This window comes from Megalobrama amblycephala, linkage group LG5 (assembly GCF_018812025.1).
Source record: "Megalobrama amblycephala isolate DHTTF-2021 linkage group LG5, ASM1881202v1, whole genome shotgun sequence".
NCBI lineage: Eukaryota > Metazoa > Chordata > Actinopteri > Cypriniformes > Xenocyprididae > Megalobrama > Megalobrama amblycephala.
In genome coordinates, this window is record NC_063048.1 from 34,542,605 (window position 1) to 34,563,431 (window position 20,827).

At 35.4% G+C, this 20,827-nt stretch overlaps 1 protein-coding gene and 1 long non-coding RNA gene across 2 annotated transcripts in view; one reads left to right on the top strand and one right to left on the bottom strand.

Moving 5' to 3' along the window:
- Positions 1-7,038: 7,038 nt before the first annotated feature.
- LOC125269166 lies at positions 7,039-17,205 on the bottom strand. Its single transcript, XR_007185044.1, has 4 exons — positions 17,070-17,205; positions 10,429-10,514; positions 9,886-10,023; positions 7,039-9,463 (listed from the first exon to the last, which is right to left on the bottom strand). It is a non-coding gene; the product is annotated as an uncharacterized LOC125269166 (long non-coding RNA).
- The window catches only part of LOC125269164 (leucine-rich repeat and fibronectin type-III domain-containing protein 2), a 131,206-nt gene continuing 126,165 nt past the window's right edge, over positions 15,787-20,827 (top strand). The window contains exon 1 of the mRNA XM_048191975.1: positions 15,787-16,536. The gene's annotated coding sequence lies outside the window, so the exon portion shown is untranslated. The remainder of the gene's footprint in view (positions 16,537-20,827) is intronic.

A 20,827-nucleotide genomic window follows, 5' to 3' on the forward strand; every position in this document is an offset into this window, starting at 1 on the left:
GTAGTGCTATCTTACCACACCAAGTAAACTATACAACCAAGGCATTATTCTTGTTTTTCCATGTTTTTGGATGAACTCTTTTCCCTTGCACTGTCACCTTGGGCTTGTTCTGTCTGGCTCTAGGCCCCAATTTTAGTAATCTGTTTTGTGACAGTTCCAATTGCTAAAAGTGCTATACAAATAAATCAGAAATGAATTGAATTAGCTCACCTTACTCTGCGCTAATACCATGTGTAAAACACGGAAGAAGCTTTTACTGCTCTCGTTTACAGGCATAAGCAGGCCACAGTATTGAACGCGGCCTTAGGCTACCAGCCAACACAACATGTCCCAGGAGAACGGGAATGGTCAGCTTCAGGCAAAGGCACAATCACTCACCTACTCACAAACGGGGACAACATGATCTTCAACTCCCTCTGGGATACTAATTGGCTTATCGACCTCATCTCTGATGTACTACCTGCCTCTTAAGTATAAAAAAAAAAAAAAAAATCCATCCTCTTGAAACAGATGTATAACTGCTCACCCAGATACAGTAAGTGATGTTTTTATGTTGGGAAAACGGGGGATAATTTTTACAAAGGAGACCCGATTTGTGTGTAAAACGTAAACTACTCAGTGGTAGTTTCTTGCTGTTACATAAAAACAGTATAACACGTGCAGTTGTGGTTTTTGAACTTGAATTATCTGCTGCCAAACCACAGCCATACTCTTCAGAACAACAGCACTCCTGTTCATGTGAATTGTGAATTGTTCTACTTCTTTAACCTTCTGCAGTTTTCTAAGTTTGAGTCTGGCCTATGATTCGTTCTGGTTCTATTCCCATATCTCTTTTACTATCTAACAATTTTCTGTCTCATCTTCAGTCCTTGGTGCAAAATAAATAAATAAATAAATAAATAAATATAATTGAGAATGCTGTCAAATCCAAATATCTCAGAACGCACAGCCAATTTTAGACCGTCGATGTAACAATGTCAAACAGATTTAATCAGTGTGTTGACTGCACAATCAATAACTTCAGAGGTGTGATTATTTATGAGGAAGCACTGATGAAAGAGGCATTTGAGTGAATATTGGTAAATGCATAAAAGTTCACACACTGGAAATTTTAGAATGGTGAACTATGGTTACTATTGAATCTGTGGACCCACTTTATATTAAGAATCTTTAAAGGCCCACTGAAGAGGGTTGGAAAGCGCATCATTATTCAATGTGTTGATGTCATTTCAACTGAAACAGGAAGACAGGGCGACATATCGAACAGCCCTGCCCCTTTTTTAAATAGCCAATAGCGTTTATGTTACAGCTCGCCAGAGCCATTAGACTCTATAAAACCTCTGTTTCCTAAAAAACTTACATTTTGATTTCAGTGGCACTTTAAAGGGATAGTTCACCCAAAAATGAAAATTTGATGTTTATCTGCTTACCCACAGAGCATCCAAGATGTAGGTGACTTTGTTTCTTCAGTAGAACACAAATGATGATTTTTAACTCCAACCGTTGCTGTCTGTCAGTCAAATAATGGGAGTGACTGGGAACTTGATCAATAAGAATCGAAAAACCTTGCACAGACAAATCTAAATTAAACCCTGCGGCTCGTTACGACACATTGATGTCCTAAGACACGAAACGATCAGTTTGTGCGAGAAACTGAACATTATTTATATCATTTTTTACCTCTAATCCACCACTATGTCCAACTGCGTTCAGCACTCGCTTAGTGAGGTCTGATCGCTCTCTGACAACAGCAGTGATGTTTCGTGCATATACTTCAATTAGTGCTAGACATCACTTCCGTTGTAAACTTCCAGATAAACACCAAATTTTGATTTTTGGGTGAACTATCCCTTTAACTATATAACATTTAATACATCATTTGATATAACACACTTATTGTGTACATACATGTTTTTACATTGTATTTTATATATATGAAAAAAATACCTGCATGTAAATACAGGTACCCTAAAAGTTATGTTCAGATTAGTTGTCATTTTGTTCTTGTATTTCTGTTTCTTGTATTCCCTTTCTGAATAGTTCTTGATTAGCCCTTGTTGGAGGCCTTAGTTACTGATTAGTTTCACCTGAGTCTTGTTTAGTTTCCTTTGTTTGCCTTATGTATTTAAATCCCTGTGTTTCAGTTACTCAAGGTTGGTTCTCATTTGTTCATGTGTGGTTACCAAGGCATTTGAAAAGTCACAAAAAATAAATGGAAAAAGGTTTTCAGGATTTTACTATAGAGTACTACAAAAGGGAATAAGCTAAAATCTTCTTTTGTTGAAATCTGTGTGTGCAAGATCCTCATTTATCTGCAGAGATTTTTATTCTTCAGCACTACAGTCATCCTCTTTTAGCATATCACACCGAGTCTTCAGGCAGATGCAGTTATTTTTAATAAATCATTCAGAGCTATAAAGCACTTAGCCAAGGTCAAAAATGCTTTGAGCAGTGTTGAACGGAGGCTAAATAGCTTCTCTTGTAACACTTGGCGGCACAGCGAAATGGAGTCCATGAACAAGCTGTTTACTGCACTGCTAATTGTAGTGTAAAAGACATCATTGGAGCTCATTGCCGGTGTGTTCACAGCCTACCTCAATGTGTCAAGTTTGTTATTTTTTATTTCTTTACACGGAATCTGTCTCTCTATTTTGTCTTTAACATCTCAGGTCAAATTTTATGAGCCTTGAATGTCTTGTAAAGAATCACACTACACTTCCGCTGATGTACGACCCTGAATGAAAGAACTTGTCATGCCCTTCATGTATGTGTCATGTGCAGCACACAAATAATGAACAAGTGGGCATCTGACACAATGTCCTCTGTGTTGATGTTTCTCTTTTAGAATGTGAAGAAAAAGGCAGCTTAGCAACAGCTCATTACATAGTGCCTAATAGCTAACAGAATACTGCATTTAAAAAACAGGTTATACTTAGACCCAGCAAAATGATTTTCCATTGTGAGAATAAGAACCAATTTAAATAAAATGAAACCTGACTTAAGTAGGCCTAGAATAGATTTATATGACCCTCAGGTGATATTTTATAAGTTTTAAAAGTTGTACAAAAAAGGAACAAATAAAATAAAAATTGTGATTTGCAGCTGCAATGTCACATACATACACATATATATATATATATATATATATATATATATATATATATATATATATATATATATATATATATATATATATAGTACAGTCCAAAAGTTTGGAACCACTAAGATTTTTAATGTTTTTAAAAGAAGTTTCGTCTGCTCACCAAGGCTACATTTATTTAATTAAAAATACAGTAAAAAACAGTAATATTGTGAAATATTATTACAATTTAAAATAACTGTTTCTATTTGAATATGTTTCACAAAGTAATTTATTCCTGTGATGGCAAAGCTGAATTTTCAGCATCATTACTCCAGTCTTCAGTGTCACATGATCCTTCAGAAATCATTCTAATATGCTGATCTGCTGCTCAAGAAACGTTTAATGTGTACAATTGTACAAAATATTTGTGTACAGGATTTTCAGGATTATTTGATGAATAGAAAGTTCAAAAGAACAGTGTTTATCTGAAATCTAATCTTTTGTAACATTATAAATGTCTTTACTGCCACTTTTGATTGATTTAATGCATCCTTGCTGAATAAAAGTATTCATTTCTTTAATTTCTTTTCAAAAAAATAAAAATGACCCCAAACTTTTGAACGGTAGAGTATAATGCTACAGAAGCTTTGTATTTCAGATAAATGCTGTTCTTTTGAACTTTCTATTCATCAAGGAATCCTGAAAAAAAAAGTACACAACTGTTTTCAACATTGAAAATAATCATAAATGTTTATTGAGCAGCAAATCAGCATATTAGAATGATTTCTGAAGGATCATGTGACACTGAAGACTGGAGTAACGATGCTGAAAATTCAGCTTTGCATCACAGGAATAAATTACTTTGTCAAATATATTTAAACAGTACACAGTTATTTTAAATTGTAATAATATTTCACAATATTACTGTTTTTTACTGTATTTTTAATTAAATAAATGTAGCCTTGGTGAGCAGACGAAACTTCTTTTAAAAACATTAAAAACCTAGTGGTTCCAAACTTTTGGACTGTACCGTATATATATATATATATATATATATATATATATATATATATATATATATATATATATATATATATATATATATCCAAAACCAGGATGAGGAGCCAGTGTAAGAAAACATATTTAGTGCACATTTAAGTTAAGTCAAGAACACTTAATCTGAAAAACTGTATAAATAAAAAGTTCGTAATTTTAACAGTAAACACTGTAAAATGCTACTGCAAAGACCTGTTAATGGCTTAAACCACAAGTTCATTTACTTTATGGTGAAGAGCTGTAACGGAATATTTATAAAATATTACAGTAAAATACTGTTAAATGTATAGTTTTTGAAAGTAAAAAAGTGCATTTAATGGGTGATGATGGGAGATGGAGTCCAGGACAGAAGGGAACTGTGACAATCAGTTTTTTACAGTAGGGTTTTATGTTAAATCTTATGTTGTTGAATTAATGTTTATTGCATTATTGCATTCTTGTAGTTAAAATAGATTTTACCAATAATCCTGCTATTTAAAAACTTATTAAATACTTTGCTGAACTGAGGAATGCAATCAGTGATCCATATCAGTAACTTAATAGATGTGACTACAATTACAGAGAAATAATAATCATAATATGTCAACTCTAATACATTACCAAAGCTGTGTCTAATATTATATTAGACCTTGGAATGTAGTTATCTGATTACCGTGTAAGCAAACCTGCTTTTATTCTTTTTATTCCTCAAGGTGTGATTCTTTCAGAGCTGTTGTAGGATCTGTATACTTGCAATTAAATAATCAAAACACCTTTAACTTTGAAAGTGTTAAAAGTCACAATACATCTAGAGTCACATATTGTAATGTGACATTATACACAATATGTGATAGCAAAGAGAAATTTCTGTCATCAATTATCACCCTCATGTAGTTCCAAACCCATAATAATTTTGTTCATCTTCGGAACACAAATGAAGATATTTTAAATGAAAATATCTCTCCATTAGAAGTCTATTCAATCCCCCCAAAAATTAATAAAGAGATTATAAAACAAATCCATATGAGTCAAATGCTTAAAGAGATTTAAAGGTACACTATGTAACAAAATTTAAATAATGAGTCTGTATGTCATCAATCCTTCTTCCAAAACATGTTTTTTCTTACTCTGATTCACTGTGGTAAGTTTATATATTTTAGATATTTTAAATATTTTATATTTAAGTGTTTATATTTTAGACCTCTTGGGATGGTTTTCTCAGAAAATTGTGTAGGTATGTCACTCGCCCATACACATTTCATCATATCCAAAAGAGATTCTGCTGGCAAAAAGAGAATGCAACAGAGCTTGTAATAAAACAAGAATCAACATTGGCTTGGCTTTTTGGAGATGTAGCTCTCTCAAAAGGAGTTCATTCATCTATTGTGAATGGACAAAATATCTTAATTTGTGTTAAGAAGATATGTAAAAAGTCTAATGGGTTAGGAACAACATGAGGGTAAATAATTCATTACAGACTTTTCATGTTTGGGTGAACTATCCCTAGGCTGTTTTTCATGAGTATTTGTCTTTACGGATCAATGCTCTACCAGCAGGCCTACCTAGAATGAATGAAGACACGTGAGTAATGTTGTCCTGATCCCCCAGTGTCCTTCATCATTTCAGCTGCAGTTTTGAGGTAATGGTTAAACAAGCATTTCCTCTTGAAGTCTGTTTGTGCCAGGCCCAGGTCTACGGGGGTGCTAGAGGGTGCTAAGCACCCTCAAACGCAAGCAAGAGCACCCTCAATTGATACTGCATGTTTAAGTTTGCGCTCTAGAGAACGTCAAATGTATCTATTTAAAATGTGTTTTTGCAGTGGTAAGCACAGTAGCTAATAACAGACATAGTTGTTGATCTCTTGAATGCAATGGCCAATCAGAGGTGTTTAAGTTAGTCAGCGTCCACTCAAGCCAGAAATTTTAATTAAGTGTTGAGTTATGCAGGCTCGCAAAACCTCTCATGTATGTAAGAGATTTATTGTGCATTGTTGGCAGCTTCATTGATTATAACTGAACTTTGTGAGATTGCGACGAACTAACAAAGTGACAGTGTTTTAGTGATTGTAAAAGGAAGCCATCTTGGCTCGCTTTCGAGGCTACAGCCTATATAATCCACTGAATAACTATTGTTAAGAGGACCGATGGCTAATTGCATGCTGCAAAGTTTCAGAAGTGACATGTATAGCCTAAATGCTGACTGGATTCACTCTGTACGGGACAGAAATTTGACATGTTAAATAAATAACACATTAAAGCAATGTTAAGGCAGACTAATAGATTAACAGAAAAATATTTGTAGCAAAACAGTTTTTAAATTCTATTATTTTTGGTAAAGTGACTTGTAAATAATCTTAAATGCATCACTGTGAACCTGTGAAGCCATTGCTTAGCCTACATCTGCACTGTACTAGAGCGGCCTTAGTAATTTTCAGAAGCACCTCCAGTGATTTGATTCTGGAACCAGGCCTGGTTTGTGCACAAAAACTCTTAAGAGTTTTGTCTCTGGACAGAATGCTGTAACATCAAAACTATGCCGTAAGTTAGATAAGATAGGAAGATGTATTAGTGGGTAAAATGTGTCACCTCCTTAATCTAGCAAATGTTGCACATTTTTATGTGACTATGTTTTTAGAACATTTCCATATTCAGCTGCTTGTACTTAAGAGATTTGCATGAGAAAGGTATAAACACTTTTTTATGTTTACAAAAAAAAAAATAAATAAATAAACAAGCAGAACCAGAGGGGTTACACATGCCTTGTTAATGCATAATTATGTCATGACTTTATTTGAGGGGGACATCATAGTTAACTCACTAAAATCAGGCCATGACTTATGAACTTTCTATAAAATACCCAGCCCAGGTAAAGAAATGTCATATAGTGTCATTTAGTGGCTTTTCAAGAAGTCACACGGCGGAGGTAAAATATGGTCATGATCTGCATCTGGATGTGTCTGCGTTCTCCAGACTGTGGTGTATATGGTTCCTGGTTAGTTGTTTCTTTTGGAAACCTTTTTTTTTCTTTTCTTTTCTGTTTTTTTGGATAACACTTTTGTAAGGCTGGAAGCTTACGCTGATATTTTGAACCAATAATCGGAAACAAAAAGCAGTTGAAGGATGACGTGCATAATTCAGTTATTTATCTGACTCCAATATAATTAATCTGACTCCATTAAAGTTGTTATTTTTTACCTCTTATTCATTAAAGGTAAAAGTCTTTCTTAGAACTGATAGGAAAACGTATGATTTAACCTGAACGTCAATCAATCAATTTAGCTTTCAACACTATCAGTTACAAAAGGAAAGATTCTCAAAACCTTTAAAGCAGGCAAAGTTATTTATTAAGTTACATGTTTAAATATACAGACAGCAGAATGGAACAACATACTGTATAGAAAACTTAGTTGTAACGAATAATGCACTGCTGTGCAGAAGAGGCCTTAAAAGCCTTTCTTGTATTAAGAGGTTATGCATCGATGTGCCGGAGTGGCGGGGTTAAAGCCTTTCTTCCAGAACAACTGTTACCTTTCCTTCTTATACCCTGAGCAAAGCATTGTTATACATGAGTGGAATACCAACACCAAAACCAACTGACAGGAAGCCAGAAGATATGGCAAATGGGTGGTGATCAAGAGGGGAAGAAGTACATTAGCATATTCTCCTCAATGCATGTTTAAGCAATACCTAGATTGTACATTAGGATACTTTAATGTCGCCATTAAGTACACTGCCATTCAGTTCAGTTTATAAACTGTCAGATGAGACCAAACATGACATAGTTAGTTAGAAAACACTAGTAGATAAATAGCATGCAGTTGAAAGCATATATGTCATGTGAAGCAAATGGTACAGATGAGGTGTGTTGAGGTGTAAACGACTCTGTCTCTCCAAACAGAACCATCCTGTGCCTGGAGTGTCCCAACAGTCCACAATCAGCATATTGATGAATCCCTCGCACTAGATAGGCATTAGCATACTGTGATGATGAAGGCCATTGTGCCATGTTTAATTCACATGTATACCTTTTAAAGGGATTTCTGAAGTACTAGGGCAGTAAAGAGTTCTACCCATATTTGCTCAGCCCTACACTTTATTTCAATGATCCACTTTAGACACTGTAAATAATAAGTAACTGTAAGTAACTTTGCTGTAAGTAAGTACATGTCAACTGATTCTCATTAGAGTATTAGTAGACTGTTAGGTTTGGGTTAGGTGTTTTAGGTTCGGATGTAGTTGCAAAGTTACTTATAGTCAGTAGAATGTCTGTTGGAGAGCATCAAAATAAAGTGTTAGCAGATTTTTCAGCAGAGAGTCTACTAATACTCTAATGAGAGTTAGTTGACATGTAGTTACAAAGTTACTTATAGTTAGTAGAATATCTAAAGTGAGGCATCAAATTTTTGTACAAACTTTGTATAAGCCACAGACTAGGGTGAGTTTGAAGGGAAAGAATCATGCAAAAACAACTATCAACTTATTGGTGATAGTTATTGTTAGTAGTGTATATAGTATTTTCTACATTTGAAAACAAAGATCCATGTAAATAGCCACAAACCAATGTACCATCCAGTGATGTTTATTGACGAAGCTGCAGAATCTTATGACAATATTATTCACATTTATTTCAAAGTCAGAATACTTCTCGTTTATTCTTATGGAGCCTGTTTGGTTTAGTTTTCCCCTAAAATTATATATTCAACAATGAAACATGTACTAACCTTAGTTAAGGTTGCCATTATTCATGCATGAATCCATATGACTCTGGTCATAGTTAAGGTTAGGCGCTCAGTTCTTTCTTTAATGTATTCTCTAATCATTGATTCATACTGAAGTAAGTATTATCTCAGGTATTAATACACGATTATTCATGGACCCTTCTGAATATTAAACATGTTCCTTGCTAATTCTAACCTTAAGTACACATTGTTAATTAATATTAGTCAGTACTTGTATAATTAAACCTTAAAGTGTATAATAAATAAAAAAGCATACCCCATAAATAAAATCTAAGGTGAAAATATATAAAAGGAACACTTAAGAAACACATGGCTACAGTAAAAACCTTAAAATACCCCCAGTCTCCTCACTATTATCGTTCCTATCTTCTGCTTCAACTAACTTCAGTAATGAGATCTTGAATGGAGATTCTCCTGAAGCTGCCTTTTTTTTTTGAGCTTTTGCTCTGATACTTTCTGTAGCTCGGACACAGCTGTCAGTGCAGCTGAGAGGAGGGGAGAGGGGGCTCCTCATTCTGTCTCCCGCGGTCTACATCGATCATTCTCCAAGGGGAGGCTGTGGAGCCCTCTCTGTGAACCCAATCAAAGGGGGTGTTCATCGAGAGTGTCTGCCAAAAAACACATTCATGCCTGGGTTAACCTCCAGCAAGCACAAACAGAAACTTACAATTCTTCATCACTTAAAGTTATCTAAGCAGCATAAGCTTTTTTTTTCTTGGTAGGTGTGCATAAATAATGAGAATATTATATCAAAAAGGGAAATTATGGCCTTTGAAATGTCAGAACTATGTCACAGGTTCAGGGTGTGACACCGGCTCTTCCTGTTGTTTGTCTTGTCCTGTCATTTTTCTGCAGCACGTGATTGGAGTAATCAGCGCTATGGCGCTTGATCACGAGCTGATCTCCCACACCTGTTGCTCATTCCCTCTACCTTTTATATGCCCAGCTGTTGTCTATCCCTTGTTGTCAGTTGATCTTCATGTTACGTGGATGTTATATGTTTGTACTGCGTTTTTGCTCTGTGTCTTACCTGTTTTGATTTTGTGCTCAGGACCCTTAGACGAGGAGTTTTTAAGCAAGCCATATTCTCTTGCTGGGCTCGGGCTCGTCTTCTGCTGGGTCGTCCTGTCTCCTGCTTTCTCTGTGGTCTCTCCAGCCTGTGTGTCTGCTGTAGTGTGAACAGATACAGCGAGAACCACCAAACAGTTTCCTCAAACTGTCACCAGTCACTTTGATTGTTTCATTTTGGTGTCTCAGGTTTCACCCTGAATAAACTTGTTCTTTTGTTCACCGCAGTTTGAGTCCTCCTTTCATCCACCTTATGACAAACTATGCCTTTTGACAAAGAATGTGTCAGAAGGTTGAACCCAGTGATATGGTAACAGATAAAGTAAAATGCCAGGGATTAAAGATCTGTCCTAAAAATCTTATATTCGTGTTCTTTTAACAATTACTTTATTTAAATACTTAACACCAATATGTCATGGAGTTACCAGGCTCCACTGTCACTCCCTTACATCAATTACACCTCAGGCCTCAACGCGGACAAAGGACTATCTAACTGACTACTTACCTCCAGCAAATTCTCCTGCAAACTCCTAGCAATCTCCCTTGTATTCTTCCTGTATCTCCATGCTCCAACTTTCCTCTCAGCATCACCTGTAAGTAAAGAGATAGTCAGTTGTACTCACCGGGATTCTTCCTCCTCTTACCAACGAGGTGTCTGCTTTCCACAATCCTCTTCTGAGCAACTATGATCTCCGTCACCATCTGCAAAACCTGCCAATAGACTTTTTACTGACCTGTTGTGCTCAATCCATCATTGCTGTCAATAAAGCTTGTGTTTGATTTCACTAATCTCTGGTATATCCTAACACAACAGCGTTTTATGGGAATAATATGTTTTAGAACCGCTTTTGGTAACACTTTATAATAACTGCACACTATGAAGCATTAGTTAAGCATTAGTTAATAGTTATTTCATCACTTATAAAGCATTAATAGACATTAGTAAGTAGTTTATAAATACAGCTATAATTGCTTTATTCTTGATTTATAAGCATATCTATAATGTGTTTAATAATTGTATTTTCATACTTTATTAATAATCAATTTATCATTTCTAAATTAAGTATTACATTATTTACAAACCAGTTATTTAGGAGTTGTCAGTAGTTAATCTAGTAAGTGTAAGTAAATTATTAATAAACTATTCGGTAACACTTTAGAATAACTCACGCTATGAAGCATTAGTTAAGCATTAGTAAATAGTTAATTCATCATTTATAAAACATTAATAGACATTAGTAAGCCATTTATAAATACAGCTATAAATGCTTTGTTCTTGATTTATAAGCATATCTATAATGAGTTTAATAATTGTATTTTCATACTTTATTAATGATCAATTTATCATTTCTAAATTATGTATTACATTATTCACAAACCAGTAATTTAGGAGTTGTCAGTGGTTCATAAGATCATTTTGGAAGTGTAAGTAAATGATTAATAAAATATTTAAATGTACATTTATGCATCTTGTTATTTAGACATATAGTATTAGTTACTCAGTGTGTTAATAAATGCTTTATTAACATATTCCTAGTGTCAAAACTACCTCGGTACTAACTTTAAAACATTAGAGAACAGCAGTGCAGAAGATCACTGAACCTTTAAATCTCATTTATAAAAGCTTTACAAAGCATAAATAGTCCTCACTTTAGATGAGCTCACAAAAATAGTTAACTGACTGCTTCTAAATGTTTTATAACTACCTGAATTAATCATGAATTGCAGTAGGAATATGTGTTAATAAAACATTTACTAACACACTAAGTAACTATTACTATGTGTCTAAATAATAAGATGTATAAATGAATGTTTACATAGTTTATTAATCATTTACTTACACTTACTAAATGAACTACTGACAACTCCTAAATAACTGGTTTTGTAAATAATGTAATACTTAATTTAGAAATGATAAATTGATTATTAATAAAGTATGAAAATACAATTATTAAACACATTATAGATATGCTTATAAATCAAGAATAAAGCAATTATATCTGTATTTATAAACTACTTACTAATGTCTGTTAATGCTTTATAAGTGATGAAATAACTATTAACTAATGCTTAACTAATGCTTCATAGTGTGCAGTTATTATAAAGTGTTACCAACTATTCATTTATACATCTTATTATTTAGACACATAGTAATAGTTACTTAGTGTGTTAGTAAATGTTTTATTAACACATATTCCTACTGCAATTCATGATTAATTCAGGTAATTATAAAACATTTAGAAGCAGTCAGTTAACTATTTTTGTGAGCTCATCTAAAGTGAGGACTATTTATGCATTGTAAAGCTTTTATAAATGAGATTTAAAGGTTCAGTGATCTTCTGCACTGCTGTTCTCTAATGTTTTAAAGTTAGTACCAAGGTCGTTTTGACACTAGGAATATGTTAATAAAGCATTTATTAACACACTGAGTAACTAATACTATATGTCTAAATAATAAGATGCATAAATGTACATTTAAATATTTTATTAATCATTTACTTACACTTCCTAAATGATCTTATGAACCACTGACAACTCCTAAATGACTGGTTTGTGAATAATGTAATACATAATTTAGAAATGATAAATGGATAATTAATAAAGTATGAAAATACAATTATTAAACTCATTATAGATATGCTTATAAATCAAGAACAAAGCATTTATAGCTGTATTTATAAATGGCTTACTAATGTCTATTAATGTTTTATAAATGATGAATTAACTATTTACTAATGCTTAACTAATGCTTCATAGCGTGAGTTATTCTAAAGTGTTACCCAGCTTTTCTATTGCTTCTATAAGCTGTTTTAAATCTATGAAATAAAACTGATACTTTTTTCAATGCTTGAGACTTTTCAGTTGTACAAATAATGATATATATATTGTGACACTCTTAAATTTGGGGGGCATATTTGCCCCACACCCTGTTAATTTCCGACCCTCAACTGGGTTGCACTTTATTTCGATGGTCATCTTTTGACATTCTACTAACTTGGCAACTACATGTAAACTAACTCTCATTAGAATATTAGTAGACTGTTAGGTTATGGTTAGGTTTTTATAGAATAAGTTAACTTAGTTTCAAAGTTACTAATTGTCAGTAGAATGTTTGTTGGGGATCATCAAAATAAAGTGTTAGCAGATATTAAGCAGACACTCTACTAATACTCTAATGAGAGTTAGTTGACATGTAGTTGCAAAGTTACTTATAGTTAGTAGAATGTCTAAGGTGTACCGTCAAAACTGATCTCACATGGCCTCTTTGCAATCCAATTAATGGAAATACGTCGTAGTGACGGAGAACTTTAATCACTGTGCCTATTCTTTAATATTATATACAGTCAAGGGCGTAGATTTGGTTTCAACTTTGGGGGGGTTGAACGTTGGTATGGTTGTATTGTATTGGGGGGTTGTAACTGATGGTTTTGAATATTGGGGGGGGGGGGGTTACCTCCCCCCCATCCCCCCCACAAACTACGCCCCTGTATACAGTATTTATATTTAAAGCATATCTATTTATAACAAAAGAATTGTGGAATCCTGCAGCAGTAGAACCTGCTGAAGACCACTATCTTAAAGAGTAATGCTCTGTCAAGACTGTACTGCAGTCATTCACCACACCTATTTGTTTTGGGACCTTTTTGCTTTCAGTCTCAACTGAACTGAAGTTGAGTGATTATATTGCCCTGTGGTGATAATTCTGCTCTTTGGCCTTGAAAACTCCTTGGGCACTTGAGCGGTTTGTTAGAGGTCACTGTCCAGCTGCATGGTAAATTACCAGTAAATTATCTTTAGGGCATTTGTTTGACTCTGAGCCGATGTTTCTGCATATTTCAAAATCATTCTGCCTTCAGCAACTTAAAAACAACTGAGTCAGTTCCTATGGCAGCTATATTTCTATTCACAAGTAGTTCCTTTTTTCTGTGTATTTTCCACTTTTCATTACTGAAAATTGGCCGTTCTTGAATTTACTGGAAAATAAACCTCTTGGGAATAATGAGTTAAAAAATGAATAGGAAAACCGTTTTTGTGTTTTGCTGTCAGCAAAAGATATCTTCACCATCGTTCACAGACATCTCATCATTCACAGACATCTCATCGTTCACAGACATTTCACCATACGAGTGGCAGGGATATTTTTCCATATCAGCGGCAGAAAAGAAATAAAGTACAGCAAATCTCACGCTGCAATTGTTTCACTCATGATGGACTTATCAAATGCATAACGTAACTCCATGGGAACAGAATATATAATCTCATCATCTTCCTGGGAAAGAAAGGTCTGACAGCAACTGAAATATAACAAGGAGAAACCATTTCATTATAAAGCAGCAATAAGCCATATGAAGCTGTGTGTTACACTGATTTTACCATGGCTAAGTAGTGTTTTAGCACATTTTGAATAAGTGTTGCATCGCTTTATTGCTGTTCACGACTATATTGTGAATTCGGACATACTCTTTTCACACACTGTTTTTATAAAGTAGGGAAGTATGAATATTCGGATGCAGCCAAGCGTTTCCATTAATGCACTTCCAATAGAAGTCTATGAGACAAGGCAGTGACTGGTATAATTGCTAAAATTAACAATACCTTAAGTGTTACCATGAGACTAATGTGATAATATTGGCAATACCACAACCAAAGTTCATACTACCATGATTAAGAATGTTGCAGCTCAAGTGACAAGATTACTAATTTCTGCTTTTATTTCCATACCCCATAACTTTCATTGTAAATTGAACAATTTATTTTTATTTTACAAAATGAGGAACCATTTTTTATTAGCTTTGAGGTTATCTGTGTTGGAGATGGTATGTCCATTTACTAATACATTTTTGAAATCAAAAGGTGTATTTATTAACGTTAGTTAATGTGCTGTGATTCTAACACACAATAAACAACTGTCCTTTTATTAAAAAACATGAATAAAGATTAATAAATTCTGTAAAATGTATAGGTTATTGCTCATAGTTAATGCTAGTAAATATATTAACTAATGTTAACAGATGAGACCTTATTGTAAAGTGTTACCAAATAAACGTTTGTCATATATGTAAGCATTTAAAATGTCTTTCACTTGCGGGAATACAGTCTAAAGATATTGATGCACTGAGATCATCTTGATCTCAGATGCATATTCTCGTCCAATCAAATGTTTTCTAGAATGACTCAATACCACCTGTCAGGGACAAGCAACAGCAAGAAGCAAATCATGGTTCATGGCTGTAACATATGTTGCGTCCGCGCCATGTCCTAATTACTGTATGAGATGAGATTCTGAGCTGTTCATACTCGAACTTGCCTCATACAGTGGTGCCAAATTGGATTCATGTGCAGCCCTGTTGTTAATTAAAGCAAAGTATTAATAACTACATTAATTCACCTATGTTCTTGACATTGTGAAAACACTGAACATATTTAAGAGCAAATCTCACCAGGTAACAGTGTCTAAAATAAAATGACATAGCAAACCACCAGTCATCTTCCACTCTGCTGTGGTCTGGAATGATTTGAACAGACACCTATCATACATACAGTAAAATGTCCCAGCGCTGTTTTAAATGCACTACTCATGGAACATTTGACCAATCAAATTCGAGGGCTGGAACTGACTCTTGTATTCTGAATTGTAATATTGACAATTATGAAACATATTCACTTTTTGCAGTCAATGACAATAACAGATGGCAATTTAATATACTAGCATAATATTTTTCTAGGTCTTAAAAGACATGACATGCGTTCAGTGTTTTGTCAGTAAGTTAATTGAAACAAATCTGCTCAAAATCTCAAAGACTAATTATCTAGGTTAAGTGAGGGCATAGATAATCCGTAGCCTATACTCGCAGTTGAAGTTGATCCGACACAATCGGACATCCTGCGTCTAAGCGCAGTCAACCCAGATAGACCATTCCCCTTAAAGGCTAATTATTTAGGTTCAGTGGACGTACAGATAATGCGTAAATCCGGACGCCTTGGTATGCGCGCTATACGTCCGTCTGTGCATTACTGTGATCCTGATAAGCTTCTCGGAGTTGTCCCTGCAACGCACCGTGTCCGTTCTGACTCGTTTGTGCCATCTACAGATTTGCACGGCTCTGGAGAGCTCATGATCGCCGTCTACACACGTTCAGTATAGGCTATACATGCTTCAACTGACCTGCGCTTTTTGCAACCAATTCTTTTTTCAAACTAGGCTCAATCTGTCCGCTTTCCTCGGGGGTTATCTGGATATCTCTTTAGTTTGCGAACGGAATTGCTTGCGCTTTACTGGATTCACTACAAAACAATGAAGAAACAGACAGCAACTGAAACACGGGAATAAACGGGTGGCGTTCGGAGAGGAATAACAATTTAACGAGAGATCTGGGGATAATTGTCTGATCTAGAAGTGCGTGTGGCCGTTTTCAGCTCAACTTGGTGGAAACTACACATGAATGGTGCGATAGGACTCGGATATCAGCGCAGGTCGGTGTGCAAAAGAATGCACCTTCCTTCGTTTCTCTGCCTTTCTTTTACATGAAACAAGAAAAGAAGATGTGTTGAAACAGCAAAGGCTTAGAATTAAGTGCATTCAAAACGAATGGATACGTTCCCAATGATTAAGGTAAGTGAAGGGCTTGTCACGCTGATTATTGAGCACCTCTCTTTTGTAAAATGATTTCAAAAACACCATTAATAAGACATGGACACGGCAAAGTGTTTTTATATCGGTTAACGCGTTCAATTAGTTACAGTTGAAACTCTGCCTTCGACGTGCCCGCTTTAACTATATAACACCATCAATCCTGAAGAAGGGATTCGTGTACTTTCAGAGATTTGAAGATAATTGTGATAAGGAAAGTTGAATGTTCCAATTTAGGGATTCCAGTTTGCTTCCCAGCTGAAATTACTCACAATTCCATTACTTCTATATGATTTCATTACCACCTGGTATGTTTCAATAGATGTTCGCCTATGCATAAATGTTTGATCTGACTAATGTTGTTCAGTAGGTAAAATCTGCTTCATTCTAATGGCTTATCAATAATTTATGCTATTCTATTTCAATATCTTATTCATATCGTGTTGTATACATAGTAAGCTTATGCAAGCTCTGCATATAGGCTATACGGTACATACGTGATCGTTTATACTTACCTGTGTTGATGGGAGTGGTGGATTAGTTTCTAGTGGCTACATATTCTATTGAACAATGCTAATATAACCTTGCAAAACGTATAATTCACATGCACAGGGTGGCCATCAAGTGGCATAATACCACCCTAGTTCACACTGGCACAGATAATTATAGTCTTTGCAAAACACCACACAAGTGCACATGGGAACGGAGAGGGCTGGGAATTTCAGCACCACGGACAGCACCTGAGTCTATAGTTTTACTTCCATTTTCATTGCACAATTGTTTTATGGGACCTTAATGAGACTCTCTGGCAGACGTCAATGATGATTGAAAGGGCGCAAAGAGCATTCACCTTGAGGGCCAGCTCATGCACCGAGTCAATGTCTGAGGAACAGATTCATTAGATGAACAAGCTTCAAGCACAAAGGCAATTTGATTAGGGCTCACGTGCACTGCAGCTCTAATAAGTCCCCTCCCTTTGTGTACCTTCTCCCAACCTTTCCAAATATAACTGAGGACAAAGGCTGCAATTGTCAGCATTATTGAATTATAACAGCAAACCAAGTCGTCAATTAGTGTGCTGTATCTATAATTCTACAATTCGTTAATAAATTATTCAAATTGTTAATTGACCCCTAATATAAATACATTGATGCACAAAACCTAAAATGAAACGCCACAATCAAATGTAAACCATAGGGTCAGGAAAGTGATGATAGTTCAATCCAATGGTCAACTTTTAAAGCCATCCACCTTTCAGACAATTACTTCCAACTGGCCTCTGATTAACCTTACATCCACCTTCTTAACTTAGACTTAGCCACTTAAAAGGCTCTCGTACCATTCCAGTGGACTGGACAGATGGTTTGCCATCTTTTCGCGGGCTGCCCGAGCATAGCGCGGCTCATGTACGTGTTGTCCCCCCTCAGCTGATGTCAGCGTAAGACTGTTGACACAAATTTCCCATGATGCCACCATCATTTGTATGCCAGTGTGCTCTAAACTGCCCAGCCTCATTTGTCTTCACTATGCAATTTATAATGTAGCAGTTGTTTTATAGAAAGGGATGCAAATGGTGTATTGAATGGTGGTTTCCATTTCAGCAGTTAAATAATATGTGAGGACATGTGTATGAGGTCACCATGTCTGATTGAAAATTTCAGTTCATCTGCTCCTTGGTTTACTGCTCATCTTAAGGAGCTGACATTAACTAAACTAAGATGGTGTAATCTCTGTCTGTCGGGCAATTATAATTTGAATTCTCCTAAGACAGAGATTATGCAAACTCTGAAAGGGCCCTCCAGACTAAGATTCAAGTAAAGTCTACTATAAAAATGCAGCAGAGACTTCTGGGTTCTTAACTGACGTCCACTCAATCAGAGGAACGGCGGGCTAGAAGTGTTGCCAGCCTAATCTCTGTGACTGGCAGTAAAATACTTACACTGCCTTAGCCCACAGGGGATTAGGGAAATTTCCCTAATGAACTTACAGTTAAAGCCTCTCACCCACTGGACCCAATTTACAGAGCCCTCTTTGAAGCACCCTGGACTCTGCATATAAATGCATCGGTCTGGAGTAAGCATTACTCAAGTCAAGTCAAGTCAAGTCACCTTTATTTATATAGCGCTTTTTACAATGTAGATTGTGTCAAAGCAGCTTTACATTGATAACTGGTATAATTTTGGCTGCACAGCAGCTCTTAAAGAATAGTGTCAATGCAGGCAGATCAAAGCACTGTTGAATATCAAATGTCAAGTCAAATGTCAAGTGTCCCCAACTAAGCAAGCCAAAGGCGACAGCGGCAAGGAACCCAAACTCCAACAGATGACATCAGGTGGCAAACAAGTGGTAAATAGGTGTTAAAATGGAGAAAAAAACCTTGGGAGAAACCAGGCTTAGTCAGGGGGCCAGTTCTCCTCTGGCGAACAGTGCTTTGTCACGATTCAGGTTGCTATCATTAGTCCGATAGGATCGCAACATTCAAAGTACTTATTTCAGTTCCATCCAGTTGAGGATCGTATTCATCACGCCGGTATGGACGGTTGTTGAGGAGCTGCGCTACTGGTTGTCGAAGATATCTTTGCCGGACTATTATTTGCTAATTGTTTATTGCTGTTGAGTTGGCAAGCGTCTGTGTGTAGGTTATCTGAAGACTTGAGTTTATAAGCCTGTGCACTTTGTCTACGATAAGCGGTAATTGTCTAGAAACTCAAGAAAAGGCAACCCTAAGTTTCTTACCAATTGTCTTTGGTGTTTAAGTTATTTGGAGTTGGAACTAATGGTCAAATCAGGGTGTTCAAAAATTGTTGGGCAAAATTAAGAATTTAAAGATTGGCCACACCCAACAGAATGTTTCAATTTATATTGTCACCAAAAAAGTCATTCGGTTTAACCAAAATTTCGGTTTTACCGAATTACACTTTTGGTTATACCGAATGATGATATTTTCAAACAATCCTAACAGGCTGATATCTAGCTAGCTAGCAAAAGGACAATCCAACATTTTATATTTAATACAAGTTTTTAAAATATTACAACATTTTCCATGTTTTATAGCGGTTGTACTGAATGACCTGATGTTTCGGGACATGCGTATGAGCAAGTGAAAACATGATTTTTTCAAATAGTTAAGAGAGAGTTAGTAACTTTGCTTCACAACCATGTGGTCCTTTGCAGGTGTCTGAATGATGTCATATCCTGTCACATGATATTGAACACATGACTTGATCCAAAATGGTCCCTTTATATTGGTCACACCAAATGGCATCAATGAAATTATTTTTTCCGGACATTCCTTCTCATAACAAAGCAACGACTTATACACATAATTTTAATACAATTTTGCACTTTGTTGATGTTATAAAATCATGCCAGAATAAAAAATATGATTTTTTCTATACCTCAGTTAAATTCTGAATTGAGAACAAACCTGTTGTTTAGGGGTCAATCCAAAACTGCTTTGTCACATTCTGTGAGTATCTGTCATCTTCTAGCATGCTATTATTGCAAAACTAATGCATCATGACCAGTAATTCAGTCTTTGGTGGCAAGAGATCATGACCATCAGAGCTGATAATATTTCCTGTGTTCTACAGTGTACAGGGTCAGATAGTGAGGGAGATACAATCATTTTTATAGCCATTGTGACAGAAGAAAAGGCAGTGTGTGTGTAAATGTGCAGTGTTTTGTGCGAGTCTTGGTATATTTATGTGTGCTTGGCTATTGTGGGGAAACAAGTAATGTAGAAATAGAAAACACCATATTTAGATGGACATATGCATGTCTTGCAAACATATGCAAGAGTGTACTTGTTTTCTTGAAGATCAGCAATAAACAACTTAATAGACTCATTGATTGGTGTTTGAAAAGCTCCTAGAAATTCCTTAATTACACAGAACAAAAACATCCGCTTACACTGCTTTCATTGCATAATAAATGCAAGCAGAAACCCTGCCTATTATTCTTATGCCCAGCATAACTTATTTTAAGTCATCCACAATTGTCTTGCTAAACATTTTTAAGTGTGGAGAATGACCCTATGTTTCCATCCATTTTTATGCACATTCTGAGATATCACATTAAAAATGCTGGATGGAAATGCCAAGATGCACATAAACTCTAAAACCGCACATAAAAAAAAATATATGTGCTCAAGTGAGGCTGATACATTTTTGATCCCATAAGAAGACATGCGCATAAACTACAATGGAAACACATATACCAAAATAAATCCCTTGATGTGCAACAAAAAACTCATGTGTCTTTGCCTCTACAG